Raw genomic sequence first — 24,934 nt, 5'->3', positions numbered from 1 at the left:
TTTATATTCTGCCTTTAGGCAGAAAAGGGGAAGCTTTTTCTGTGTTTGCTGCTTTTTAATTGTCTTCAACTCCAAATGATTTTTACATCAAAGGCATATTTGGAGCAGCATATTCTGATTTCCTTCACCCCTTTTCCAACTTTTTTAAAAAACCAGTCTCTCTCATCTAACAGATTGTAAGCTCCCTGAGGGCCTGTTTGTGTCTCATTTGTTTCTTTAACATCTTACAGTACTTAGTCAGGATATATGAGCATAGTGATTCTTTTTTTCCCCCTTCAATACATGGTTTTTATTGCATCTTTAAAATTTTGCAAATAGTTTGAGGAATCATTCAGCGTCTTGCTGTTTCTATAGCTAGATAACTTATATGTTCTTATTCAGCCTGCTGAACTGTTCTTTTCAGAAACATAGATACTATCCCAAAACGTTCTGATACCCTTGTTTTTAACTGTTGTGACTTGCTGAGTCAAAGCAGCTGAATTTGATGCAACTTCAATGTGGCTTCCTTCAAGAATTACTCATCTTTCTGGGCTTGAGATACCGAACAAGAAATGCCTGACCTCATCCAAACCATGGGATGTCTTTTTCACCTAAGACATTTCTAATTTCAACAAGAGAACCATTCTCCTGAATAAGGACATTGATGGGGAAGTGAGCGTTCACAGACCTCATCTTGTAAGGAAATCCCAGTGTGACAACCTTGGTCATGTTCTGTACATGACAGCACATAGTGTGAATGGTGGCCAGTTCCTTCCTATTTCCCTGTCATTTGTCAACCTGGAGCTGCTTCTTTTTTCTGAACAAGGAGACTGAGTTCTACATTGGTGTGATTGAAGCCCCTCCACAGGGTGACTCTGGGGCCTTTCACAATAATTGTGTGTCCCTTCAGAGTGATGTCGACAGTCCAATTGCTGAGAAGGGTCTTCACCCTCACAGTAGATACAGCTATAGTAATGATTCTTGAGTGGATAAATACATATCTTTTTAATCCAACATATGATGTGAAAAACAAGTAGCTTTTTGCTCCAACTTTTCTAGAATGGATAGTTATGTCCTTTTTAATATTATAGAGAAATCTTATGAAAATAATTGAGGCAGGTACTACTAATTGCCCACCCGCTTTCCATTTTTCCCTTGCTCAGTACCTAAGTTTTAGGGGGAAGCAGTATGTTACATTTAACATACTGCTCCCTTAAACAGCCTTGAAGCTAAGTGTGGGCATGTTTTCAGATCTAGCTAATGTGATATAAGCGGTGGTCTTCATGGAAAATGAGGCTTTCTGCACACACACACATACACACACACACACACACACACACACACACACACACCAAGTTGGTGTAAATTTTGCCACTTTCATTGGCACCCCTCTTCCTTCATTAAACATAGTCACAATGCCTAGAAGTAGAACAGATTTCTATCTTCTATGTCCAGGGGTAGTAGACGCCTGGGTTATTGTGTATCAGTCCTAAATGGCTTTCAACTTCATTGCTTGTGATAGAAGATTTTTTTAAATCCTTACTTGTCTGAGCCATTCTTTGTCAGACTTCTTAATATGCAGTTGAATATGATCCTGAACAATTCAATAATGTAAGCCTCCTGGTAACTTTCATTAATTTTCACTTGTCATTGATTCTTCTATGGACAGTAAAACGGCTATGGGCCAGGATGCAGGAGGTTAACACAGATTCCCGGTTATTCTAAATTAATTTCAAGTGTTGATTTAGTTGCTCCCCCTTCTTTTAAAAATTGTACCTTAATGATAGGATTGCTTTTTAAGATAAACTTTATGTATTGGCCCCTCTAGTAAGTGATGACAGCTTTAGCAGAATGAAATAAGTGTGATCTTAAGAAACAAATGATTCTAGTGTATAACTGCTGTCAGAAAAGAAGGGCTCAGTATAATTGTAAGAAAACTAAAATCGTGTTCTGTGGCAAACATTCCCTAATGTCAAAAGGGTCACTTTTAAATAACTCCACATATTTAGAAAATTTATTTGGTTACATAGATTTTAGATGTAATGGGCCATCCTGGCTTTCATTTTGGTGATTATAATGCTTAGAACTTCAAATCCCCACAAGGATATTACTGAGATTACCCTATGGCTATGGGGCTATTATGACAACATATCCTCTGAAAATGATTCAGGAAAAGACACACTGTCTTGTTCCCTAGTGTGGAAGTTTATGGTCTCTGTCAAGCACTTTGCCTAGAGACTATTCAAAGAAGCATTCTTAGGTAAAAACTGGTTTTCCTTGTAGGAACTCTTACAGCTTACTTATCTGAAGATGTAAGTGTGTCTTCCTTCCATTGGAAAACTTCATAATTGATTGGCAACTGTCCCCATTTTTGACTAGTTTTCATTGCTTATGCTTATGGATGGATCTGCCTTTTCAGAATACCAGCACCCTAGCTCCTTGTCATTGAAGTGACCTAAAAAAATTTGCTAAAATAAATTACTCTAGTGCCCAGAGTAAGGGTTTATTAATACAATTAGAAAGTGATATTTAGGCAGGCTGGTTTGAAACTTTGCATGGAAGCTTGCTCTCATTCCTGTTTTTGTGTTGATGGATCTTGCAGAGTAGTGGCTCCCTCTGCTTCTCTCATCTTTTGCTTCCTAACTACTTTCCATATTATGTAATGCCAACAGTTGATGGGTCTGAAATGTAATTTGGGTTAGAAAACTCCAGTCAAAGGGAAGTGCTTTCAATTCATTCATTCAGAAGTTCTCAGTTCAATCTCACTTGGATAAAGCTGAATAAGCAGGCTGCATATTTGAATCTTACTAGCCTTGGCTGAGAAGTCCTTTCTTATGAGCTCTTGATTTCTAACAAAGATAAACAAGAGATAGTCACATAAAATCTCTCATGATGATTGTGGTAAAGCTGATAACAAGGACATTTTCCATTAAATCATTGAAATAGTCATTGTGGGTTTCCTATAACAATATCTATCCCTCTTTCCTCTTTTCTGACAGCTCTTTTTTTCTTTTTTTTACAGTATTCAGCCCTACTCCATGGAGTACACAAATATTTGGGCAGCTAATTCTTCTTCCTTTTCCAGGAACTTATTTATAGAAAAAAAAAAGTGCTCAATTTAGCCCAATGAGACATGAAGGAAGGTTTTCTAGGGGATTCTGGAATGGCCTTCCTCTTTTTTTCAGGGTTAGCCTTACTGTGTGAGCTAGTTTGAGCTGGGTTTTCCATTACTTGCAGCTGAAGGGATTCTAACTGATAAAGCCACTGCTTATTTTCCAAAAATTTTACAATAAATTTCTTTCTGAATCTGGTCACAGGAAGCACTTTGTATCCTGTTATTTTACTCTTTTCTTTCTGAGAATAAGAGCTATGTAACTTATGTGGTTTATTTCGACCTCTAAGGAGATTGCATCCAATTTTATGTGTAATGACAACTATATTGGCATCTGCTACAAGCACATATTCTTTTATTCTTCATCTTGGAATTCTTCAATATTTTTTCTTTTTTTTACTTGAATGACCATGCTTGTGTTTACTTATAATCCACATTTGTAGAATAGTAAAAAATATATACTCCTATGTAGATTTAATGTATGAGAGATAATGAAAACATTTTATTTCTTCTCTGTAGTTTTCAAACCATTTAATAGGCTACAGATCCTGTTCTATAAAGAAAATGTTGCATTTATACAATGAAGTGGAATTATTTTGGCTGAAGGTTGGGTAACTGGCCTGCAGTCTCACTCAATTAGCCCTGCACCATACCTCCCTTCTTACATAAAACTTCTTCAGTCCTTCTGGAAATTGTTTAGGACTTCTGGAAAATCCTTAAATCTTCTGTTTCTTTCCTCAGTGTTGATACACCATTTCCCAGAAATGTTAGGCCATAATCAAATTCTATCAATGAACTTTGAGCGTTCATCCTAAAATCATTACAGATGATCCTTATACAAGTATACCCTTAAACAGCCATACTACTCATGTTACCAAGTAAAGAAAATCAATCAAACTAAAAGTTGTAGTTCAAATGGATGTAGCCTCTGCTGTCAAGGCATTAAAGCCACAGCTATAAATAGACTTAGGTTGAGCACAGATATGGCTGTTCTAGTAGAGATCATAAACAAAGTACATGCTCAGAAACCTAGCTTTTATTCCTTTACCCTGTTCTATCACGTCACCCTGTAGATAGCAACTTATTTTGAAGTTTTATAGTTTATTCTTTTAGTCTTTGACTTTATCAAAATATAAGCATGAGAACAAACACACACATATGTACCTGGATGCATTTACCTGTACACCTGTATATCTTTGTTAGATAAGTGCTTACATGCTGGCATAATTTAGAGACTTTCCTCTACCTCCTTTTTTCACCTAACCATGTATTCTAGAGTTTATTTACTTCATAGAAGTGTACAAATATTCGTTATTCTTTATAACACCTACATGATTCTCCACTGTATGAGTGTTTATCCAATCATTCCTCTATGGGTGGACATTTCCTTTGTTTCAAGTTTTTTGTTTTTACAAATAGTCTCATAATGACTATATGTATATATGATGCATTTGTACTTTATATATATTTCTTTTTGAAAAGTTCCAGTGTATTTTTGAAATAGAAGTAAAATTTCTAAGTCAAAGGGTAAATGCATATAAATTTTGTTAGATGTTGCCAAATTTCCCTCCATATGCCATGTATCTTTCTGCATTTGCAGCAGCAATATATGAGCATGCCAGTTTTCCCACAGCCTTTCCAAAGAATATGTGTTGAAGTTTAGGATATTTGCCAACATAGTATTTGAAAATGGTAATCAGTGTAGTTTTAATCTGCATTTTTCTTTCTATGAGCAACTTTAAGCATAATTACATATGGTTAAAAGACAGTGGCATTTCTTTTAATGTAAATTATTTCTGTAGCTCAGTTTTCTATAGAATTGTTGGTGCTTTTCTTGTATATTTTTAGAAGCTCTTTGTGTACCTAGGAATATTAACACTTTGTACATGATAAAAGTTGCAAATATTTTCCCAAAGATATCATTGCTATTTATTTTGTTTATTTTTTTGTCATGTATCTTTAAAATTTTATGTAATGAAATGTATTTTTTCTTATCTCTGCATTTTGTGCCAAACTATGAAGCATTTCCTCACAACAGGCATACAGAGGAATTCACCCAGGTTTCCTTGTACTACTCACACGGCTTTATTTCTACAGTAAAATCTCTGAGTCATTTGATATTTATCCAGGTACTTTTTTTCCCCCCACTTTTTTAAAAAAAGTATATTTTTTCTCACTAAAAATGCTCCCTTTATTTTTTTAAAATGTTTTTACTGATTTCAGAGAAACAACAGGAGAGAGAGATAGGAACACCAATGATGAGAGAAAGTTATTGATCAGCTGCCTTTTGCACGCCCCTCACTGAGGATCAAGCCCACAACTGAGCCATGAACCCTGACTGGGAATCGAACCACGACCTTTTGGTTCATAGGTCAATGCTCGACCACTGAATCACACCAACCGAGCTGCTGCTTTTATTGTAGACAAAATTTACGTACATAATTGGGTTCATTTCTAAGTTTTCTGTTCTATTCCCTTGGATGTCTTCACTAATAAACTTTCTTCATACAAACTTGATAAGTTTTTGTAAATAATATTTGAGAGAATTAGTCCTTCTCATTGCTTTTCTTTGAGCTATGTTTCTATTTCAGCACTTCTTTGTGAGCAATGGTGCTGTGGCATTGGATGTATAAATATTAATTAAAATTATTGTGACTTATAGTCTTTGGCATCATAAAGTGGCCTTCTTTGTTTTAATGCATTTGTTTCATTCTGAATTCTATCTTATCAAATATCAAGACTTTGACCCTGAAATCTGCTTATTTGCATTTGTCTGGTATACTTTTGTTAATCCTTAAAACCAAAGACAGAGGCATTTTTTAATCACTTTCTTTAAAGTATATAATTTTGATTTGTCGGCCAAACTAAAATGTTCCTTTTATTATAAAATAATTGTATGTTCACCTATATTATATAATTTATCATATATTTATGTGTATATATCTGCTTATTGGCATGCTTACATAGTGATATTATATACAGAAGAATATCTAGAAATAATAAACAGCAATAAACATTCTATAGAACCTATATTAATGGCTAGATGAATGCTTTCTGAATTTAGAAAAAGTTGGGGCTTTTCAAAAGTAATTGCACGGTAATCACTTTTGGCAGAAAGATAGCTAGTCATGTAATGTTGATTTTCTACTTTGGGCTAAACAAAAATAAAGAATATAATTACTGTATTTTACTGAAGCTCATAGAGAGGACTTCCGATGTTTCATCTGCAAATTCAAATCAACAAATCAAGAAGTAATACTAAGTAATTAATATGTACCAAAATTTGTGCTTAAAATATATGTTCTACAAATAATCAATTAAAATGTTCCATAAAGGATCAGTTCTTATAAAATATGTGGTTCTTTATTTATTGAGTAGCAAGTCATGTTTCTATAACATAGCTCAAAATGTAAGTTAATCAGGAGTTTTGGCAGTATTCTAATGTTTTGTGTCCATTTTCAGTGGGAAAAAGGGCTAGAGCCAACAAATGATCTCTGTAGTTATCTACAAGTCTCATACATATATATATGAGAGAGAGAGGGAAACGGAGGAAACCTGCTGTGCTCAGAGCCAATAGTAAAATTCTCTGCCTGCTCTTCCCACATTTTTGCTCAGGAAGTGTCAAAGGATCCATGTTTCAAAGAATTGGAAGATATAGTTTCAGCTTAAAACTTCTACAATAACAGCAGTTATTATTCCTGTCAAAAGCTGGGGTATATAAAATTCATCCAACCGCTAATGTGCAAGCCAAGATAGCAGAACAAAATATGTCCTCAAAACAGAGGAAGCAAAGAATCATCATGGTTTACAAATAACTAAAAGAAGCCCTTCATAGAACTAATAAAAATAGAAGAATCAACATTACTTAATGTTGATTATTGGCACACATTCTACTTGACATTCATTCACTCATTTAATCCTCGAAAGACACCTCCAAGTAGGCCTTATTTTTGGCCTCATTTAACTGATGAGAAAACTAAGGGATAAAAATATAAGTGACTTTTCCAGAGTCACAAGCTAATTTATAAGTAGCAGAGCTGAGATTTGAACAAAGGTTTGTTTGTTTTTTAAAAAATTGGATATAAATATAAAGTGATATAACATCAATTCAATTACAATAGAAAGTCTCTGAAAAAGGGGACATTTTGTCTGAACCAAGCCAGGGTGCCAAATGATCATTTTCATTTGTAAACTTAGTTTTTATTTTAGTCAGAGATCTGTAGATAAATAATATAATTTTTAGTAAAACATGCATTTAAACAAAATTTCTTTATAACCTAACATGGAATATTAGAAAAGAAGAAGAAAAAGATTTTCAACTAGGCCCAAAAATTTTTTCACAAAAAACACGAAAATCAAGATCACATTCAAGGATCACAACAAAATTGGTAATAACACAACTTAAGAAATAAAAATAAAAATAAAAATATAGAAATCTGACAGTTCCTAAATAATTAATGTATCAAAGAAATATTTAAAACAATATCAGATTATGTAGAATGTAAAGAAAAAGATACTGGTACCCAATAACATTCCAATTTAATCTTTGATTCTTTAAAATTTATTTTTATTAACTAATTTTTTTTTTCCTTCTCAGAATTTTTTTTCCTTCTCGCTCTTTTTTTTTTTTTTTTAAAGTTTCTTTATCTTTATCATTGAAAATATTACAGATGTTCCTTTTTACCCCCATTGATCCCTTCTACCCAGCATCCACCCCACCCCCAGGCCTTCCCCAGACCAAAGTCTGTGTCCATGGGTTATGCTTAAAAACATACATGTTCTTTGATTAATCTCCCTCTACCCACACACCCATTCCCACCTTCCCTATGAGATCCCTCCGTCTGTTCCATGCTCTATGTCTCTGGATCCATTTTGTTCATCAGTTTATTTTGTTTATTACATTCCACATATAAGTGAGATCATGTGGTACTTGTCTTTCTCTGACTGGCTTATTTCACTTAGCATAATATTTTCTAGTTTCCTTCATGCTGTGCCAAAGGATAAAAGATCCTTCTTTTTCACAGCTGCATAGTATTCATGGTGTAAATATCCCACAGCTTTTTATCTACTCATCTACTGATGGGCACTTGGGCTGTTTCCAGACCTTAGCTATTGTAAATTGCGCTGCTATGAACATAGGGGTGCATAAGTTCTTTGTGATTGGTGTTTTGGGTTTCTCAGGATATATTCTTAGAAGTGGGGTCACTGGGTCAAATGGCAGGTCAATTTTTAATCTTTTGAGGAAACTCCATACTGCTTTCCATAGTGGCTACACCAGTCTGCATTCCCACCAGCAGAGTACTAGGGTGCCCTTTTCTCTACACCCTCGCCAGCACTTGTCGTTTGTTGACTTGTTGATGGCAGCCATTCTGACAGATGTGAAGTGATACCTCATTGTGGTTTTAATTTGCATCTCTCTGATGATTAGTGATGTTGAACATTTTTTCATATATCTCTTGGCCATCTGTATGTCCTCTTTGGAGAAGTGTCTATTTAGGACCTTTTCCCATTTTTTAATTGGATTGCTTGCCTTCCTTTTAAGTTGTATGAGTTCCTTATATATTTTGGATATTAACCCTTTATCCAATGTGTCATTGGCAAATATGTTCTCCCATACAGTGGGCTCCCTTTTTGTTTTGTTGATGGTTTCTTTTGCTGTGCAGAGCTTTTTATTTTGATGCAGCCCCATTTGTTTATTTTCTCCTTAGTTTCTCTTGCCCTAGGAGATGAATTAGCAAACATATTGCTACGAGAGATGTCTGAGATTTTGCTGCCTATGTTTTCCTCTAGGATTTTTATGGTTTCATATCTTACATTTAAGTCTTTTACCCATTTTAAGTTTACTTTTGTGTATGGTGTAAGCTGATAATCTAGTTTCATTTTTTTGCATGTAGTTGTTCAATTTTCCCAGCACCATTTATTGAGGAGACCGTCTTTACTCATTGTATGTTCTTGCCTCCTTTGTCAAATATTCATTGATCATAATGGCTTGGGTCAGTTTCTAGGTTCTCTGTTCTGTTTCACTGATCTATATGTCTTTCCTTGTGCCAGTACCAGGCTGTTTTGATTACAGTGGCTTTGTAGCATAACTTGATATCTGATATTGTGATTCCTCCAACTTTGTTCTTCTTTCTTAAAATTGCCGTAGCTATTCGGGGTGGTTTTTGGTTTCATATAAATTTTTGAGTATTTGTTCTAGATTTGTGAAATATTATTGTTGGTATTTTAATAGAAATTGCATTGAATTTATAGATTGCTTTGGGCAGTATGGACATTTTAATGATATTAATTCTTCCAATCCATGAACATGGTATATTTTTCCATTTGTTGATATCTTCCTCTATTTCTTTTCCCCATGTACTGCAGTTTTCTGAGTACAGATCTTTTACATCTTTGGTTAACTTTATTCCTAGGTATCTTATTTTTTAAGTTGCAAAAGTAACTGGGATTGTTTTATTAGTTTCTCTATCTGAGAGTTCATTATGGGTGTATAAAAATGCCATAAATTTCTTAATATTAATTTTGTATCCTACTACCTTGCTGAATTTATTTATTAAATCTAGTAGTTTTTTGGTGAAGTCTTTAGGCTTTTCTATGTACAATATCATGTCATCTGCAATGACAGTTTTGTTTTCTCCTTTCCAATTTGGATACCTTTTATATTTTCTTCTTGTTTGATCACTGTGGCTAGGACTATGTTGAATAAGAGTGGTAAAAGTGGACATCCCTTTCTTGTTCCTGTTCTTAGAGGAAATGGTTTTAGTTTTTGCCCATTGAGTATGATGTTGGCTGTAGGTTTGTCATATATGACCTTTATTATGTTGAGGTATGATCCCTCTATTCCCACTTTGCTGAGTTTTTATCAAAAATGGGTGTTGGATTTTATTGAATACTTTTTCTGCATCTATTGATATGATCATGTGATTTTTATCTTTCAGTTTGTTTATGTGATGTATCATGTTTATTGATTTGTGAATACCATACCAACCTTGTATCCCTGGAATAAATCCTACTTGGTCATAGTGTATGATCTTTTTAATATATTGCTGGATCCGATTTGCTAATATTTTATTGAGGATATTAGCATCTATGTTCATCAGGGATATTGGCCTATAATTCTCTTTCTTTGTAGTGTCTTTGTTCTGGTTTTGGAATTAGGCTAATGCTGGCCTCATAAAAAGAGCTTGGAAGTGTTTCTTCCTTTGGATTTTTTGAAATAGTTTGAGGAGGGTAGGTGTTAATTCTTTTTTGAATGTTTGGTAAAACTCCCCTGTGAAGCCATCCAGGCCAGGGCTTTTGTGTACTGAGAGCCCTTTGATTACTGTGATGCTTTAAAATTTAAACAAGAAATGAAGAAAAAATGTATTAAGCAAAAATATTAGAGAAGGAAAGTTAAAGAAAAAAACAAAATAAGAATCAATAAAAATAATAACCTAAATCAGTGACTCAGAATATAAAAAAGAAGAAAATAATAATAAATTTAAGTTTTCATAGCTTTAAAAAAATATGCATACATTTTTAATTTTTTTCTTTTTTTGAAGAACCTCTGGACCCAGTGATCCCACTTCTAGGAATATGTCCTAAGAATCCTGAAACACTAATCACAAAGAATATATGCACCCCTATGTTCATAGCAGTGCAATTTACATTAGCTAAGATCTGAAAACAGCCCAAATGCCCATCAGTAGATGAATGGAAAAAAAAACTGTGGGACATTTATGCCATGGAATACTATGCAGCTGTAAAGAAGAAGGATCTCATACCCTTTGGGACAGTATAGATGGGCCTGGAGAATATTATGCTAAGCAAAATAAACCAGGCAGAGAAAGACAAATATCACATGATGTCACTTATATGTGGAATCTAAAAAACATAATAAACTGATGAACAAAAAAGATTCAGTGACATAGAAGCATGGAACAGACTGACGAATCTCAGAGGGAAGGTGGGGGTGGGTGCGTGGGGAGAAATTAACCAAAGAATTTATATGCATAACCCATGGACACAGACAATAGTGTGGTGAAGGCCTGGGGTGGAGAGTGGGTGTGGAGTGGAAGGGATCAATGGGGAATAAAGGGGACATCTGTAATATTTTCAACAATAAAAAATATATATGTATACAAAACTCTGAAAAATATAATTCAGGAGCACTAGAATTCACCCAGATACAAAAAATAAGGAATGATAAGGGAAACTAGCAGACAGTAAAATATTAAAAAGCTTTTGATATTTTAAAAATATAAGTGAAATATTTTTTAAATTAGGATATGAAAATCCTACTTAAAAATGGAAGACAAAAAGTTATTAAGAAAATAATCAGTTTCATAGATAAATTCTTTCAAAGTTTCAAGGAATTGATAATTCCCATTCTATGTATATACTAAGTTTATGGAATTTAGGATAAAAGAATAAATATATGTACTTTTAAGTTAAATTAATATAAAAATGGCAATAAAGGGTAATTACCTAATTTATTTCATGTTGTTAATACAATTCTGATACCAAAGTGTGACTTCTGCCCACCCCACCAAAAAAAATTATATACCAATTCCTAAATTAAATATAGAAGCAATAATTCTAAATAAAAGATCTACAAATCAGATTTTACACAGTGCATATACAAAAGTTTTCTGAGTAATGCTGGTTCCAGGAATATAAGGATGGCGTATAATGGGAAATCTATTTCACTGCAAGCTTTGATAGGCAATGGTTTACCAAAGGTAGGACAGTGAGAGCCATCAGCCCTGGCTACAGGTACAAAAGGGTGCATTGTCATAGAGAATTAAAAAACAATAATAAAGTTGAGTGAAAGTTTGTCTGCTTTTTATTATAACCTTGTAAGTAATGTCAGTGATAAAATAGTTCTCCTAAATAAAACACTTTTGTTGGTCTAAATTCTAAACAATTACCTGTAACCAGGCCAGACTGTTTCCACTGTCTGCCCTTAATACACCACTACTCGTGAGTAAAATTCAAACAAAACCAAGGTGACCAAGGTAAAGCAAGAACATTTTATAGAGCAATTCTGGGAGACTTGCTCTACTCAATATAAACATTTATGATAAAGCCAGGCTAATGATATACGTAAGGTGTTGGTGCAGAAAAAGATAAAAACACCAAGGAGCCAGAACAGAATGCCAAGCACAGACCCACATACATACAGACATTTTATGTATGATAGAGGATATTTGCAAAACAGTAAGAAAAATGTAAGAGAGAAAAAATGTTTTTTCCTTCTGCCTTTCTAGGTTCTCAGCTGAGGGTCAGTAACAAAAGACAGACATACAGAAGAAAAATAAGCATATGTTTATTAACATGTGTATCTCATATATACATGGGAGAAAGTCAGGGGTGAGTGAGTCAAAGCATGGCTAGAGCTTAGGTTTATATAGCATTTTCAGTAAAGAACAATAAAATTGTAAAGAAATGACAGGACAAAGGAAAATGACTTTAGGCTCCCCAGGGCAGCAAACTGTAGGAAGGTAAATATATGGGGGTGGGAAACATAATGGAGTAAAGTTTGCTTGCAGATTCTTCTGGTGCCACCTCTGGGCTGATAAGGCTCTGGAATCAACTCCAGTAAAAAAAAATTCATACACTGCCTTTAGGCAGAAAGGGGGAAAGTAGATAGAGCTTTCCTATGTTTGTTGTTTCTTAATTCTTTTCAGCGTAAAAAAATTCTTATGTCAAAGAAGCATATTCTGGAATGACATATTCTGGTTTTCTTTAGAAATATAGACTATTAATAGGAATAGTTAATTAGCTTGGGACAAAAGGGATTCTTCCTTTAGACTGTATGCAAAAAATTTGATTCTGTGAGGATAAAAGATAAATAAGGGAAAACTTCAAAAATTCTAGAGAACAAATATTGTCTAGTATCTTTATGATATAGGGAAGGGGGGATATCTTAAACAAAACATGCAAAGCACAAACCACAAACATAAACATAATTACATGAAAATAAAAACATCTGTGAATCAAAACAAATAATATTCCATGTGAAAAGAAAATTTACAGACTTGGAAAAGCTATTTGTAATTAGTGTAATTGACAAAGGAGTAGAAACCCAAATATATAAAGAGCTCCTATGCAACAAGAAAAAAAATTTTATTATTAAAAATGAGCAAAAATATGAATAAACATGTTACAAAGTGATATCCTAGTACCAGTAAATACATAAATGATTCCAATCTTCACTATCAATCAGAAAACTGAAATAAAGATCCCAGGAGATACAACATCATGTATATCAGATTGTCTAAATTTTTTTTTTTAATTCTCACCCGAGTATATTTTTTCCATTGCTTTTCAGAGAGAGTAGAAGGGGGAGAGAGAGAGAGAATCATGGATATGAGAGAGACACATCAGTTGGTTGCCTCTCATATGGGCTCCAACGGGGGCCGGGGATCGAACCTGCAACTGAGGTATGTGCCCTTGGCCACATGGGACCCAGGACCCTTCAATCTATGGGCTGATGCTCCAACCACTGAACCAAACTGGCTAGGGCTGAGCCAAACCAGCTAGGGTTAAGATGTTTTAAGTGACAAAACTATTGGCAGTGAGCCCAGCCGGGCGTGGCTCAGTGGTTAAGCATCGACCTAGGATCCAGGCGATCAGGGTTCGATTCCAGGTCAGGGCACATGCCAGGGTTGCTGGCTGCAGCCGATCAATGACTCTCTCATCATTGATGTTTCTATCTCTCTCTCTCCCTCTCCATTCCTCTCTCTGAAATCAATAAAGATATATTTAAAAAAACAAAACAAAAACTATTGGCAGTGATATGGGGCAATAGGACCAATACAAAATATATAATACATGGTTCTGGCAGGTGTGCACAGTGGTTAGAGCATCGGCCCACAGACAGAAGGGTCACGGGTTCAATTCCCAGTCAAGGACACGTACCATGGTTCCAGGTTCAATCCCCAGCCCCACAGTTGGGACGCCTTTGGGAGGCAACCAATAGATATTTCTGTCTCCCTCTCTCTCTCTCCCTCTCTCTCTCTTTGTCTCTCTCTCCCCCCTCCCTCCCCCTCTCTCTAAAAATCAATGAGAAAAACCCTTGGGTGAGGATTAATAACAACAAAATCAAAAACACAATACACAAATACACAATGGTAAGAATGTAAATTGGTTAAACCATTTTCCAAAACAAACTGCCAATAATTTGAAAATTTAAATATGTGCATATCTTATAATACAGTTATTTCACTCCCAAGTACACATAATAGAGAAATTCTCATACACAAGCATAAGAAAACATGTTCAAAAATGTTTATTGCAGAAATGTTTGTAAGTGCATGAAACTGAAAAGCATTTAAGTGTCAATCTACTGGGGAGTAGATAAGTAAGTTATAATGTATGCATACAGTGAAATTCTATATAGTAATAAAGTAAATTCCTTACAACTGCTCATGGACACATGAATAACCATTACAAGTAGTGAACAAAAACATCACGTTGTAGAAGAATGTCTAAGTATAATACTATTTACATAATATGTAATAATATGCAAAACATTAAAATCATTCAGCCCCAAAAGAAATCATGGGAGAGAACAGGGCAAACAAATAGACAAATGTTGATAACTATTGAAACTGGTTGATAAGTATATAGGTTCATTAATTATTCTCTCTGTATTAGTGTTTGTTTGAAAATGTGTAACAACTTTTTTAAAGTGTCAAAATGCATGACTACACAGTAAAAGAGTTTTAAATGTCAAAATACATGAATACATAGCAAAAGTTTTATTTCTTGTACTAAATAGTAGGTATTCACAAGTGTTTGTTGCTTTACTCATACTAACTCTAAGTATGTCTGAAATATTTCATTTAAAAAAGGACCAATGGGAAAAAAGAGATATTATTCAACAAACTGTGAAGAAAAATTGGTCCTTTGGGAAACAAAACATGAGTCAAAGTTTCATTGGCATAGATTTTTCTAGAATTACCATTTTTTTCAGTACTACCCCTCCCTGTGGGAACACTAGATACTGTGTTTTGCAGGTCCACATGTCTGTCTTTGACACATGAGCTAGGATAAGTCAATTAGGAACCAGTGGATGATTTCATGGTCTTTTCTCTGTTGCAGATATCTGTGTGTCAAAAGATGAAGACCCATGTTTGCAGCGGTAATGCATTTGGTAAGGTCATCACTTCAGATAATGTGAGAAGCAGAATGTGTGCCTGATGAAAGCCTACTTCTAGTGCAATAATTTGCAAACCAGAAGGTAATGGGTGTTGGTTGCTATGGGTTGTACTTGGTAAGGAATTACAAGAAAAAAAGCTCAGAAAAGAATTGTCTGTTCGTAAGCAAGAATGAAAGACAATAGGGAGTTCAGATATTTAGGGTCTTGCATAAGTAGAAAAAGCAACTGCTTCCTGTTCTTAATAGTAAAAGATAAAATGTAAAAAGTCTTTAAAATGGAGCCTGTGTATGGAAACACAAACAAAATCAGATTAAGAATTTGGCCTTCACTCTTCCAGTTACAAACCTTTAATGGAATAAAATACCTAAGGGCAAAGATCAAACTAAGGGCCTGAGGCCCGTAATCTTTTCCACTGGATAAAATGCTCAGGCAAAGGAACTTAAGGGTTCAGCTCTCTCATCAAATCCAGATAGACTCACACCTTCCTGGAACTGGGAGAGGTAAGAGTGTAAGAATGGAAGGAAATGCAGTTGATCTGAGGACTGTGGTGGATAAAGAATTATAGTAGTAATTACTAGCACATGGAATTAATTTGAATCAAGTAGGTTAGAAACCCAGATGTTTTAAGAGTTGCACTGCTAAAGAAACTGTGAACCTGGACTAAAAGTGTTTAAGGCTATTAAAGCCCTGAAGGCACTCTAGGGCCCTGGGCAGGAAGTGGGCTAAGAAAGCTGCATATTCTCCCAGGACCCATTTTAAACACATCCAAGAAGTATATGAGACAGGAAAAAAGTCTTTAGGGTGGAGCCAGGAATCACAGAGAACTAGGACTGTGTTAGTTCCTCCCGGAGAGCAGATAGGATCTGATCAAGGTAAGGGGCTCAGTGTCTTCACAGAAGGAATTCAGAATTTCTCAGGATCAAAGACTCCTGTTTCCTTTTTCAACCACTGGATGTGTGGGTACCAGATAATATTTCATTTTAGTAGATAGGCTTGCAGAGCTACCAGTAGGCTTTATATAGAGACAACTTACTGTATGTGATGCAGAGATTCTGGACTTTGTGCTCAATGCCATGACTGGAGGGGAGTTTTGTGTTATCTCTCTTAGGAGGTGGGTATAATGAAAAGCTGTGTAGGAAGGAGAATAAGTTGAATATTTGGAGACCAAAAGAGTAGAATGTGACATACCTTACAAATCCTTGTCAATATTTCCAGCCTTCTTCATTTTTCAGTCCTCTACGCAGTGGGCAGGGCTGGATGACTGGTCTGCAGCAGGGCTGTATCTATTGGGTGGTGAAACATGACTGACAGGCCCCAAGCACTTTCTATAGCCCCTGTGAATGTAAACAATGTTTGATAAATAGAAATCCTGGCTAACTAAGGGAGACTTACCATGAACTGTGTTAAAGAAAAACATATCAGAAAACTAAACATTTGATTGTGCCTTACCTGCCCTCAAAAGAAAAAGAAAAAAAATTGAACAGAGGTTTTGATTTATCTGGTAAAGGAAAATGACATAAAAGAAACCCTTGTTACCTGAGAATAATTGTGACCTGGTATAGTCATCCACAGAATTCCCTGAAAATATAAATAAAAATTTTATTGTTAATAATGAAAAACATTTACTTTGGATTATATTTATTGTGTATATACAAAAAAAAAAAAAAAAAAGAGCTGGTGTACCATTCTCCATGCTCTCCATTCCACAGTGAACCCTTAGGGTTGAAATAGAGATGCCATAAGATTGAAGCATTCTGGCAAACTGAGCTGACTATGTGGAGGACGTCTGTCCAAGAGGTTCTAGGACTCACATGGCCTTCACATGAGCAAGAAAAATATGTTTAGCCACTGAGATGTTAGGGCTTTTGATAACATTAATTATCCTTATAGGTATATTTATCTAAGATCATTCAGTACTAAATACATACATACATATATACCGGATGTATTAAATATTTAAAAGTAAATAACTTCCAACTTTTAGAACAAGAAAAAAGAAGTAAATATTTAACTTATCTCAAGTGAAGAAAGACTTCTACACACAAAGGGAGTGAAAAACAACACAGGTGAAAAAATATATCTGACTACCTGCAAGTAACAGCATTTTGCAATCAAAAAATTATAAACTAAATTAAAATTAATGACATACTGAGGAAAAACATTTTTGCAATAAAGGGTTAATGTCCTAATATATAAAGAGGTCATAAAAATGAATAACATGAAATACCAGCTTGTCAAAAAAGGGCAAAGCCTATGAGCTTATAATTCTTACAAATGATGAAAGCTGAAATACAGACAGACACGTTCCAGAGCCATCAGCATCTGAACCAACAAGGAGGGGCATGTTTGAGTTACTGCTCAATTAACAATCCTAGAAGATTGCCCAAACTGACCCCAGGGTGCAAATACGTACCTAGGAAATATTTGACATACCAGAATGTCTGTATATATACATATTTATGAGAAGTGTGAAAATAAATTATTTTAGATTTTAATTTTTAAGTATTTTTCTGTATTTGCAATTTTCTTCATCAGGCGCTTATAATTTTTTAAAAATATAAAAATTATATATATATTTGGATGAGAAAAGGAACACTCTTGGATCTTCTGGTTGCAAACCACAGGATTGAAAGATAACAATGATGGTCCCAACAACCCAAACAATGTCTCATTTAGGAAACTGGTTGAATGGCATGATCTGTAAAGGGCTCTGACCTCCTGGGAGAGAGTGATTCATAAATAATTATCACTTTTTACGATACAATGTTTTTGAAGGACAGCTAAAGTCTTTATTAAAAAAGCATTATTCCCCCATGAGATTTTGCCATCCCTAAGATTAATACCGTATTTGAGGTGGCCTGAGTATTTTTCTACATGAAAAATTACTGTGTGCTGTGCCACAGGTTAAGTGCATATCATGAAATTCACTTTCCTCCCTATTGCCGTTTCTATCATTTAATTCAATGAAAGTCTACAAAAATAGAGTATGACTCAGAATATTGAAGCTGTGGCTAAACAAGAAAAGTTCATTCAAAATTGATTTTCTTTCAGGAATCTTTGATATTCTTCATTCCAATTGTTCACTTCTGCTGTAGGGCTCAGTGAACACTTAAGGAAGTTGCCGTGCACTGCAGCCTGCCGGAGACATGAAGGAATGTAGAGCAGGATAATCACAACATCATCAACCCAATTCTCCAAGGTCGCTGGCCAATAATGCTGTTCTAATTGAATAACTTATCCACAGCTATTTCCCCTGGGAAAGCCGAAGGCTCAGCCTCCGAGAAGAGGCAGATGGTGCTGCATATACAATGAAACCTGTAATTTTCTCTTGCCATTGGACACGTTAACAGTGGGCTATTTCTGCTTATTCTTTAATATTTTATTTTAATAGTCCCTTCCCAAATTATAATGTACCAGGAAGCAGCCAAAGATGGAGGCAGTAATACATATCATGTTTAATTTATCATACCTCTAGCACACCGAACAACTCACTTGGTAATCAACAGCAGAATATGTCAGTCAGGTGCAAACCGAAATAAAAGCAACAGAAAATAACCCAATTAAAACCAAAAGGGGAGATGAGTCTTTAGGGCATCATGGCATTAACTTGCAGCAAAATATGGAACATCAAATGCATTCTACTTCTGATATTTTTTAATGGTGACGTGCCATGGAGTATGTACACCCAATGTATTTGGTAAGACAATGGGAAGGTGATATTTTCTACTTCAAGACCGATTCAACCACTGGGATCTGGAAGAAGATGAAGGGCTGTGTGGCTGCTTGATTTTCATCATCTAGTGGCAGCTGAAGCTGGAAGAGGAAAGTGCAGGCTCATGGGGCAAGCGGCGACAGCCCATCAGCAGTCCAACAACACGCCAGATGCCAGACCCAGAGGCAGACCCAGGACCCCCAGCCCATCAGCTTTGAAGGCTGCCAAATGGCAGCTGCAGCAATGGAAAGTTATCCAGACTTGAATGTTTGGGCTTTCCTGGGGTCTTTCTGCTCTAGAAACAGCCCTCTGTACACAGAACCCTTCCTGGAAAAGAGTGAAAAGGAACCAAGGTTGAATGGACACAGAGCAAGGAGACCTATCACTTGTGCAATGCTTCCTGGGCAAAATCTGTAATAAAGAAAGTTCCAATCTTTCTTCAAAGATATGTCTCTGTGGTTTACCTAAGAGGAGGAGAGCTTTCATAGCTGTAATGAGTAAGTGGACCATTGCCGATATTTGTAAGAAATGCCACAGCACAGAAAAGAAGCTCTTGGGGTCACAGGGCGGCACAGATCTGCCCACGGTAATTGAAAACAGGAATGAGATTGGGTTGATTTTATTTTGGGAAAGGTAAATCAGTGCTGCAGCACTGTGACATGGATAATTCATGAAGCTCTGGTTTGTATTAGACATCCTACATGCCTTTCAGAAAGAAATGACACAACAATTAAGGTGTCAAATAATAATATGCCACTTGGAGAAAGATAATTGTACCCAGCGTTAGACAGTTATTAGGTCAGAATGAATGTTCATCCATTCACAGGCAGCAGCGTCTATTCACTCTGGCATCCTGCTGTAAGTACAGTGTTGTGTTCATAATCACACAGGCTGTAGCCAGGAACACTGGGTTTTATCTGATTTTTTTTTCCATTTGGAATAGCACTCTGATGATTCCTTTACCAGCAAAATCAGTCTTGTGAAACACAAGTGAGGGTGATGAAAGACAGATTGTTAGAGATGGAGGAGGGGCTTTGCTTTTCTTATAAAATACAGGGTGAGTACTGTCCCTGAGAAGGTTTGAGCATATGTAACAAAAACTGTCAGACCTAAGTTTGCTCACATGTAAAAGATAGTCTTTCCTGCCTGGGTGGCTCAGTTGGTTGGAGCATCATCCTATACACCAAAAAGGCTGTGGATTCAATCCCCAGTTGGGGCGAATACAGAAGACAACCCGTTGATGTCTCTCTCTCTCTCTCTCTCTCTCTCTCTCTCTCTCTAAATCAATAAAAACATATCCTCGGGTGAGGATAGGAAGAAAAAAAAGATAGTCTTTCCTTCTGGTGATTTAAAGTGTATAAGGATATCAATCAGGCACATCATGGCCTCAGAAGTCATTCAATTCCTTGTGTCATAACTTATTCAATGTGGGATTCAGACGAATCACTTAACATCATTGAGATTCTGTCTCCTCATTTGAAAAATGCAAACAGAAAAGCCTGCTATATACAGGGTGTCCAAAAAAAATGTATACCCACACTTTGAAAAATTATAAAGGCAGTGCTTATTAAAATTCAAAGCATAATAGAATCAGCTGTTAAAGTGTGTATACATTGTGGGGGGACACCCTGTGTCTAGCTCCCAAATCTGTTGAAAAGGTCAAGATGAAAGGATATGAGATAATAACTTGTAAATAAAAAGGACTATATGAATATAAGGCATTATTTTATGAATGTGCCTACTAGAGATCATATATCTCACCTTTTGAACAGAAACAGTTTTACTTTAAGAAAACCTGGGTGATGATTTATGTCCTTAAAGATAAAAGGAATGGGGGCCTCTCGAGACCATCTGCGCAAGACCAATCAAAATACTCAGTTCATTCAACAAGAAGGAGGAACTGAAATACATGATTATTGCATATGCATGTGTCTCGGCTTTATTTAATCAAGCATGACTTTAGTAATGAGATATGAAAAAAATGTAACCACTATTGGAAGGAAACACTGTAATTACTGTATTTGGCCACGGGGGGAGGGGAGGGGTGATGGCTATTTCATCTTCAGAGTACGTTCAACTGGTTATCATCATAAAGGTGTTTAACATAAATAAAATGTGATTATGTGCTATTTAAAATATTCAAAGTATTCAATAATACTTCATAGACAAGAATAGAACACCCTTTCCTTTGTAAGGAGGCATTCCCAAGTGACATTCTGACTATATTGACCACAAATAGTCACAGAAAAACTTGCAGTGAGGTCCTTGACCCTGAGTAGTTTATGACAGGCATTCTTGCCTGGAAGAGGTGTTGTTAGGGGAAATCAAACTAATACATAACAAAAAGATAATTAAAGTGGGTAGCGCAGAAAGGAGAGATGGTGAATGAACCAATTGAAGATGAACACTTTACTAATTCAGATGCTAGAATATACATATGTCTGTTCTAAAACCATATAGGCGTTCTTGAAAAACATTTGTATTTTGCAAAAGAGTGCCTAAAATTTAATAGTGCTTACAGTCAAAACAGGGTTGATGGCAATCACTCACAAATTATGGACCATTATAAGCAGACGACCAATGTAAACAAAAGCAATCTTAAATTAAACCTTCATCAGCATTTGCACTCGGCGACACTGTCAGCCCATCTTTTGCAGCCTTAAACCTGAGACCTTGTGTTTCTTCCTTCAAAATTTAAAGCAGTGAGGGAGACTGATCAAAATTTAAAATCTGATTCTTTCAGTTCTGACAAGATGCAATAGCCCCATTCCTCTTAGCTTCTCCCCTTTACAACAAAAACAAAAGCAAACCCTCAACACAACACGACATATAGAGTCTCTAAAAGGTGACAGAGGGAAGTGGGTTGCCTAGGATGTCAGGACTTGAAAAATAACATGGTGGTGAGCTCCCCTGGTGTCCTTATTACCACCCATATATCCCAGGTAGCCACTAACCCATAACCACTAACAGGCCTAGATATAAAAGTTCCAAAAGAACCCTGTTTCCCTCTTGCCAAAGGACTGGGGGAAAGGTGGTTTAATAATAGAAAAACTCTTTGGCAACACCCACCCTATTCCAACCCAAACTCAAGGGAAAAACTCCTGAACCTCCCCACCCACCTGGCATCAATACGTCAATATGGTTGAATGAGGTGGTAGAACGCAGGGCTTGGGGCTATGGGCACTCTGTCTGTCCACCCTCATTGGTGTGAAGGCCAGAGCAGCAGCTGATCTCACAGCCTTGGTCTGAGTTGCTGCACCACTTTCACTGGAAAGTTATCAGCTGTTGAACTGGGGAGTTGAACTTCACCCTCAGCCATCTTCTATGAGACAGTGTGAGCCAGTGCCCTACTTGAATTCTTTCTGTATTTCTGCCTTGAACATGATACCCCATCACTTCTGCTTTTGATATTCAATAGGAGGAGGTTACTAAGTCCAGCCTGCCTCAAGGGTGGACTGCTTTTTGAGGTGGAGCGTAGCAGACAATTTGTGAACTACCTTTAAAGCCACCACAGAGGGTCTCTTAGGAGTGGAGACTGTTCAAGGAAAAGTAGACAACATTATGTAGAGAGGCTCCAGGTTTGAGGTTTGAAGCCCACAAACCCTTGGTCCTTGCGATCATCTGACATGGCCATCCACTGAGTGGTGCAGTTGTGTACAAAATGATCGATCTAGCATGAGCTTTGTCTCCCTCCCAGAGGACAGAGGGAGGTGCTGGCGCTGCTCCTAGATCTTAAGCAACTTGAGGGAGGGGATGCAAGGCAGATTCTCTTGAATTGGTTGGTAATTTCTGGTGTAATTCCAAGTCAGGCTTCCAAGAAATCTGCTTTTCTTTTAAGCTATTCTCTAGAAAATAGTCATGTTATGTGTACCATTTTAAAATAGTAAACAGTGATGTGAAGCATGGTTGTCTTAGGTCTGAAATCCCTTTCAGGAGGGACGAACCCTTGGGAGCAAGAAGTTTAAGCACAATATTATACTGGTATTTTGTAACAACATTTATTTGGACATTCCCTGGCTAGTATAACTCTTCTGGGTTTTGGAATCACCAGTGACCCCAAGGGTTTCACAAAGCTTTGTGTTCCTGCTTGCCATAAAATCGCTGGTCTAAGGAGTCTCCCACTGTTCTGAGCCCCTGTACCATCTCTTTGCCTCATGAATCATCCCTTATGCCTTTAGGTTTTCTTCTTTCCTCCTACTGCTGGGGAGATCTTTGTAGCACTCTGACCACTTCTCTAACCTCCATCAACTTTTTTCCTCCACTGTACTTCCATATCTGCTGATAGGCTCAGGGTCACACACATTCTAGATGAGTAATTCTCAACCTGGGATAAAACCAGTTCCAGTTCTCACTCCAGACAAGTAAATCAGAATCTCTGGTGATGGTTGTGGATTGATAAATCCTAACCTTGTACTAACTTATCTCCAAAATCTCAATTTTAAGCATTCTGCTCACTAACCACTACTTCCTATCCACCCTCATTCAAAATCCCCATTTCAATTACTTTTAAACCTATAGAAACTTCTATAACCCATTGACACTTTTTAACAATTCATCTCTCCCCTCTTCCTCACATTTTATGTACTACACTATAGCTTGATACTATACAGCCAGTTCCATACAAAGTTAATAATACCCTTGTCATCTTCTCTGTTCACTATACCTGCCTGACAAAATTTCAAGCTTGGTTAAATTATCTACCCATGTTCACACCCAAGCAGCAGAACACTGCTAAGGAAAATCACACAACTTCATGGATTGATCTTGTTTTAATTTATTATCAGAAGTTCATACAGACCCATCCTAAGAAGCCTGAAACACCAATCAGAAAGAATACATGCACCCCTATGTTCGTAGCAGCATTATTTACAATAGCTAAGATCAGGAAACAGCCCAAGTGCCCATCAGAAGATGAGTGGATAAAAAAGCTGTGGGACATTTACACAATGTAATACTATGCAGCTCTGAACAAGAAGGATCTCTTATCCTTTGAGACATCATGGAGGGACCCAGAGAGCATTATGCTAAGTGAAATAAGCCAGGCAGAGAAAGACATATATCACATGATCTCATTTATACGTGGAATCTAATGAACAAAAAAAACTGACAAACAAAATAGACTCAGAAACACTGAAGCATGCAACAGACATGTATTTCAGAGGGAAGGTGGAGGGGTGGGTGGGAAGAGATTAACCAAAGAATTTATATGCATATATGCATAGCCCATGGACACAGACAACAGTGTGGTGAAGGCCTGGGGAGGAGGCAGTAGCAGGGTGAAGGGGGTCAATGAGGGGGAAAAGGGGGACATCTGTAATACTTTCAACAATAAAGATAAATTTTTTTAAAAGTTCATACAGACCCTTGACATTGCCAGATAATGCCCCTATACTTCTTTAGTTATTTCACTTTTCTGATTCTACTGAATAACTATTAGATATCATCTCTGTAGTCAGTTGAGTTGTGTCCCTGCAAAAGATATGTCTAAGTCTTTATCCTGGTACCTGTGAATGTGATCTGTTTTTGAAACAAGATCTTCACAGACGTAATCAAGTTAAAGATCTCAAGATGAGGGTGAACTCTATATCCAAGGATGGGTATTCTTATAAGAGAAAGGAGAGAGATATTTGAAACACAGAGGCCCAGGAAAAATTCCATGTGAAGACAGAGGCAATTTTAGTGTTATGCTGCTGTGAACCAAAGAATGCCAGGAGCCACCAACAGCTGGAAGAGGCAAGGAAGAATTCTCCCCTGGAGCATTCAGAGAGAGAGTGTCCCTGTCAACACCCTGATTTTAGACTTCCAGCTTCCAGAACTGGGAGAGAATAAATTTCTTTTGTCTTTAAGACCACCTTCACCCCACTCCCAGTTTGTGGTAATTTATTGTGGCAGCCCTAGAAAACTAACACTACCTCTTACCTCCAAATTCTAATCCTTCTTCTTTCTCCGTCCCCACACATGGATGACCTCATTTTGTCTTTTATTA

General features: G+C 36.4%; 1 pseudogene; it reads right to left on the bottom strand.

Moving 5' to 3' along the window:
* Positions 1-377: 377 nt before the first annotated feature.
* LOC107539845 (large ribosomal subunit protein uL6 pseudogene) lies at positions 378-22,267 on the bottom strand (annotated as a pseudogene).
* Between the last annotated feature and the right edge of the window lie 2,667 nt (positions 22,268-24,934).

Source organism: Miniopterus natalensis, chromosome 2, assembly GCF_054644295.1.
Source record: "Miniopterus natalensis isolate mMinNat1 chromosome 2, mMinNat1.hap1, whole genome shotgun sequence".
Classification (NCBI taxonomy): domain Eukaryota; kingdom Metazoa; phylum Chordata; class Mammalia; order Chiroptera; family Miniopteridae; genus Miniopterus; species Miniopterus natalensis.
This window is presented reverse-complemented; position numbering and strand designations above follow the sequence as displayed.